At 38.2% G+C, this 6,777-nt stretch overlaps 1 pseudogene across 1 annotated transcript; it reads left to right on the plus strand.

Moving 5' to 3' along the window:
* Positions 1-4,882: 4,882 nt before the first annotated feature.
* On the plus strand, positions 4,883-5,918 carry LOC311625850 (ATP synthase F(0) complex subunit C1, mitochondrial-like; annotated as a pseudogene). Its single transcript has 2 exons — positions 4,883-4,892; positions 5,560-5,918. The product of its transcript is annotated as an ATP synthase F(0) complex subunit C1, mitochondrial-like (transcript).
* The last annotated feature ends 859 nt before the right edge of the window (positions 5,919-6,777 follow it).

The following is a 6,777-nucleotide window of genomic DNA, read 5'->3' on the forward strand; positions in this document are numbered from 1 at the left end:
ATTTGAGAGGTAGAGGCATGACCATGCACCACTGTATGAGATAAAGTAATTAGTCTGGATTTTATTCTACTGACATGGGAAACCAATGAAGGATTTTCATCAGGTAAATAATATGATCCTGAAAAGATTAGAGACTGCAAGAGTAAAAGGCGCCAGGTTATGCCTGTCTTCTCCTTTGCAACTAGATTGTAATAGTGAACAGGGAATATGTGCTGCCCTAAGGGCCTAGCCCTGGGCACAGAGAAGGCATCCAACACATGCTTATTAAATGAATAAAAGTAATCACATTTTATGACATGGTATACTCTTCTATTTTAATAACATTTAAAATAGTAACTAAACAAAATGTGAATACATTGTGAGACTAATAGCACCTCAACTTTTACCTCTAGAATTGGGTAGAAAATGAAAACCACATTCAGCCATGCAAAGAAAATGAAGAGCAGAGGGAAGAGAGATGACATTTCCCCCCCCTCTTGCCCATGATCCTATTTCCTCCAACTCACTTTTCTGTGAATGTCTTCGGCTAATTTAAGGAACCTATTCTTGACTACAGGGACCATATGTTATTTCTAAATGTTATGCCCTTGGAAATAGCTTAAGCTTTTTTGGGGAAGGGGCTTACTCATACTTGGTTTTTAGCTAAAAAAAAAAAAATTATAATCATAAATAATCTGAGTAGTGTTATGAACTTTTGAATGCTTAATGGAGATAGTAAAATATTTTACTTTGCTCATTCATGAAAGCCATGAAGTTCCATTATTAACTGTGCATACACAATATGATCTGGAATTTCACTCCATGATCACACAATTCTGAATAGTAAGGTGATTTAATTCAGTGATTATTTGAGTTAGATATGGGGGTTCGCATCTTTGGAAAGATCAGAAACATATTTCATGCTGTATTTTACATTTCTACTTTGTTTACCTAGTCAGAAAGCCTAAATTGGTTCTTAATACATTACAACCAAATCACTAGCTGATTATTTCTATTTAACTTGGGTGTAATAAAAATGCCTGCACTAGATAAAATAGTTCTATGGCCAAAATTATGCACGGATCAAAGACATGGGCTCTCGGGCTCTCTGTGAATATGTCCAGTTTGATAATGGCTAAGCCTGGGAATGGGAGCAAACCATGGCATCCTGGGGTGCCCTGCTCAGCCTTCAGAGACCCCTACTTTTTGAAAAAAATGTGTTCATGCTTAAAAAAAACCCCCGAAAACCTGGCCAATCGTTTTTGTAGAATGAAGTATCTTGGGCACAAGTCTATGTGAATCACCATCCATCTGGTGTAGCTTCCATTTAGAAAGGTTGATCCTACAAAGCAAAATTCTCCAAGAAATTAGGGATATGAAACAGTTGTGTGTGTTTTATTTTGAGTAACTTAAAATTATTTAAGAGTTTTATATTACTTAAGCAATGAACATCATTATTGTCTCTTATCATTGTAATCTAAGATTGAAATATAGCTTTTTCATAATGATAATGATAATATTAATAATTTATGGCATGTTTTGATTGATTACTATATTCAAGCTCTGAGCTTAACGTGTTCTTTGTATCACTTAACGTGTTCATTTACTCTTTACAACAACCCTATGAACCAGATATTATGATCCCCACTTTATTGATGAGGAAATAGGGGCTTTGTGCTCTTAAGCACTGCCTCTTAATGCCTCTCACAAAAAGTAGTTCTTCTTTAGAGAAGAAATTGGTTGGAATATACTGCTCTCTCTATGACTGGAAAAGGCAGTCCAGTATCTTTATTATGTTCATACTCCAAAGATTTTATCTCTGGACAACTGAGATTGTGTGCCAGGATTTTTGTTACAGTAGTAACAACATATTTCTAATTTTCTTGACAATTGAAGAAATTGAAGCTCAAAGTAAATGTATAACTTATCTAAAGTGAGAATTGTTAATTGGGAACTAGAGCCAAGTTTAACTGATGATTCCACCATTCATCAGCATTGCTACCTTTGCTAAACTTTTAAACTTCTTGTGGCCTCTGTTTGCATTTAAATCGATATATAATAGGATGAAGGTGGCTATCATCGTGACTTTAATTTGCCAGCCTCACACAAGGGAAGAGCTGATGCCCATTTCTCTCCAGTCATTCACAGGCACCAGCTGGAATGTGCTTCTCTTGTTATCTAAGGAGGGAATGAAGCCTACCTCCACCATGGAAAAATTCTTGGCCCATTTCCTTCTGAAATTTAATTTTGCCAAGATACCAACTGTAAGATATGACCATTAGTTATGTAAATGTTTTCTTTTTGTTAATGCACCATAATCTTTCATAAGAAACAAAATAGCAAAAAGTTGACTTGAATACTTTTCATTTGTTCCTACTTAGTAGGAGATGGATAATCAGTGAGCTGGAATAGAACTTACAGAATGATTCACACACACACACACACACACACACATACACTATATATATATATATATAAGAATGAAATTTAAAACAACATACAATATACAGGGGGAGAAAGGCTTCTGTGAATTTTAAAGAATTTCTCAGTGTTAAAAATTTCTTTGGTGCATGTTTTTACCTTTGGATTTTGAAATGTTAAGACCTTTGCTCTTTTTCTTGTAGAGAAAGAAAATGTTTGTGAGAGTTGCAATGTCAGGAGCCATTCTTCATGCCTTCAAGGCTTAAGATCAACCCCCCCTCGCCCCTCCAATGTGGAGATTAAGAAAAAACAAAAGTAGAAGAGGTGAGCTGTCCAGCAGAATTCTGAACAGGCACTCTTGCTCTTTGGACAACTCTTCTGGCACTAATTCACTCCCAGCTAACTACTCTGCCCCCTTTGTGATTCTCTCTCTTACTATGTTGTTTTTTTTTTGTTTGTTTTTTTTTTCCCCTCACTGCCTTGGCTACCACTTGCTTGCTATTTTTTTCTTTTATTTTAAGTAACTCTGTCTGTTAGGGCCCAACTTGCCTTTGATCCTTGGCTCCAGCTTCTGGATTTACTCTCCACCTGTGTTCATCTAGGCTCACCTCCTTTTGGTTTCTGACTCCCATTTCAGGTCAAACCCTTGCTGAATGTTTGCATGTGTAGGTATCTCTTCTGATTTCTTCCTGACTATCCTATATAATAAAAGGCTAATATGTAAGTAGACCGAATGGCAGAACGACAGGTCACTATGATGTGCACTGACCACTGGGGGGCAGATGCTCAATATAGGAGCTGCCCCTTGGTGGTCAGTGTGCTCCCACAGGGGGAGTGCCACTCAGCCAGAAGCCTGGCATGGCTGGCGAGCTAAGCAGCAGTGGCAGGAGCCTCTTCTGCCTCCGCAGCAGCACTAAGGATGTCTAACTGCGGGAAGTGGGCCTAATCTGCCAGTCGGACATTCTCCCGAGGGCTCTCGGACTGTGAGAGGGCACAGGCTGGGTTGAGGGACCCCCCCCACAGAGTGCGTGAATTGCATGCACAGAGCTTCTAGAATACTAGTATGTATAATGAGTTTGATATATAAAAGAATCTTAGTTTTTAAAAAGCATTTTCTAACAAAAGCAAGATTTACATTGGCTAACTTCTGTATGGTATAACTTATGATGAATGAATGAATAAAACACTGTTATTTGGCCAGGATCCCTTTGTCTATTTGCCTATATTTTAGAACAAACAGAAGTTTCAGGGGATAACTACTTGGTCATAATACTCAAGCCAAATGGTAGAATACATAATTAAATGAATAAGCATTATAAAAATATCCAAAATGAATGGTTAAAATGATATCTTAATATTTCAGTTTCATTAAATCTTATTATCTATTCCAAATTTAAAGAACTTTTACTAATAATTATAAACATCCTCAGAATATTTTAAAATGTTTCCTTAAACATTTGTTTAGCTTTATTATTATTATTAATTAGTCCATTTTTTCCAGAATTTATATTATATATTGGAAGGTACACATTCATTTATAATACCTATGTTTCATATAGAAGTAAAATTTACTTGTATTATTACTGAATTTATAAACATTATCACCAATCATGGGAGACATGCCCGAGTATCCCCGCCTCAATTGCAAGGCATTGTATCATAAATATTGAGACATACTTTAACTCCTTTAAATGGATAGGTTGTTTAGTATGTGTTTTGTGTTATGCCATGGTTATTTAGAGCTTCATAAATAATACATTATAATACTATTCATAATTCTTTACCTCATGCTACTTCTGCTACCAAATAATTCTTTAGGAGAAATAAGTATTTAATGTGTTCTCTTTAAGAAAAGATAAAACAGAACCCTAACATAAACACCTAAAAAATTGCAACATGCAGTCTCCCCTATCAGTGTTCAGAAATGTTACTATTCACCGACCTATTCAGCCATTTATTCATTAAAACATTTACTGAAAGCCTTCTGTCTGCCAGGTACAAGCTGCTGACTATATGAGTAAATAAAACTTAATTATTCTCTTGCCGAAACCGGTTTGGCTCAGTGGTAGAGCGTTGGTCTGCAGACTGAAAGGTCCCAGGTTCTATTCCGGTCAAGGGCACATCCCCGGTAGGGGGTGTGCAAGAGGCAGCTGGTCGATGTTTCTCTCTCATCGACGTTTCTAGCTCTCTATCTCTCTCCCTTCCTCCTCTCTGTAAAATATCAATAAAAATATATTTTAAAAAAACATAATTATTCTCTTAATGATCTCATAGTTTAGATGGAAGGTTATGAAATCATGCAAATAATTATAATATACTATAATATAGGTTACTGAATGTTTGCATGTTTAGGTACCCCTTCTGATAGTTTCTTACTCCTCTCATATATATAGGAAAAACGTAGGGAGGCAGAAAAGGGAAGTTGAAGAGTTTATTAGAAGTGATATAAGTGAAGTCTTCTGCTGAGAAGGTGAGAGGCAAGATGGAAGCAAGTAAAATTATTGAACAGTTGATGAGGTGATAATTACATGTAGAATATGAAAGAGAGCTGGGTAGATATACTCGTGTATAGTGGGACTGCTTCCTCATATGATATAGTACAATATATATCATTGCATTAGTGGGACTGCTACCTCATATGATATAGTATATAACATTGCATTAGTCTTAAAAGTTAAATAAGCCCTGTCTTCTCTGCACTGGGAGCAGCTCCCAAACACAGCTCCCTGAAAATGTGTGCCTGCACCAAGTTTGTCTCCACCCCTTCCTTGGTCAGGAGCGCCTCTCAGCTGAGCAGGTCACTGTTTGCGGTGGTGCTGAAACGACCAGAGACTCTGACACATGAGAACCTCAGCAGTGCGGCAGCCCCACGTCCCCTGACCTCGCTTATTTCTAGCCGCAGCTTCCAAACCAGTGCCATTTTTAAAAAATATATTTTATTGATTTTTTACAGAGAGGAAGGGAGAGAGATAGAGAGTTAGAAACATCGATGAGAGAGAGTCATCGATCAGCTGCCTCTTGCACACCCCCTACTGGGGATATGCCCGAAACCAAGGTACATGCCCTTGACCGGAATCGAACCCATGACCCTTCAGTCCCCAAGCCGACGCTCTATCCATTGAGCCAATCCGGTTTCGGCCAAACCAGTGCCATTTTAAGGGACATCGACACAGCAGCCAAGATCATTGGGGCTGGGGCTGCCACAGTACGGGTGGCAGGCTCTGGGGCTGGAATTGGGACTGTGTTTGGGAGTCTCATCATTGGTTATGCCAGGAACCCTTCTCTGAAGCAACAGCTCTTCTCCTATGCCATTCTGGGCTTTGCCCTCTCAGAGGCCATGGGGCTCTTCTGCCTCATGGTGGCCTTTCTCATCCTCTTCGCCATGTGAAGGAGCTGTCTCCCCTCCCATAGTTCTTTTTCCCGTGTCTTGTCTGCCCTCTATGTTCCTTTTCCTAATTCTCCCTAGGAGCCTGGGGAAAGTGGTTGGCTCAGGGTTTGACAAAAGGAAGACAAATAAATACTGTATGAATAAGGGGGGGAAAAAGTTAAATAAAATAATAAATATTTTGAAAGTTAAAATTAAGAGACCACATGTATAACCTATAAACTGGGGATACCTTTTAAAGCAAGTTAGTAACCTAGAAATTGTTAAGAGAATATGTGATTTTTTAAGGAATTTCTTTTCCACAGAGGCTGCACCCGTCTGCAATTCCCACCAGCAGTGCATGAGGGTTCCCTTTTCTCCACACCCTTGCCAGCACTTATTGTTTGTTGATTTATTGATGGTAGCCATTCTGACAGGGGTAAGATGATATCTCATTGTGACTTTACCTTGCTTCTCTCTGATGCTTGGTGACTTTGAGCATGTTTTCGTATGGCTATTGGCTATCTGTATGTCCTCTTTGGAGAAGTGTCACTTCAGGTCCTTTGGCCATTTTTCAGTTAGTTAGTTTGTCTTCCTGGTGTGCAGATGACGTGTGGTTTTTGTGAACCAATGTCACTCCAATAAATTCAATTTAAAGGGAAAGAAAGAAATGGATGAATAAATAAACAAATCATGTCATTAACCCTATGTAAATATTACAATTTTTGTTAGGCCAAAAAATATGTGTTAGGATGTATTCAGCTTCCAGTACCAAAAAATTCAACTCATACAGGCATTTTTATAGGCTCAAATGCCTGGCAGTCCATAGGAAGGGTGGGCTTATGCCAGTGTCTTTATTCAAGTAAGTTTTCACTCACTTATTTTGAATTGGCTTCTTGCTGGATCTGATATCAAGATGGCTACAGCAGTTTTTCTGGAAGTGGCATTTACACTTGACAATGACCAGAAGAAGTTTCTTTTAATGACCTATTTTTAAGAATGAGGAAAGAAAA

Source organism: Pipistrellus hanaki, assembly GCF_964339955.1.
Source record: "Pipistrellus hanaki genome assembly, chromosome: 7".
Lineage (NCBI taxonomy): Eukaryota > Metazoa > Chordata > Mammalia > Chiroptera > Vespertilionidae > Pipistrellus > Pipistrellus hanaki.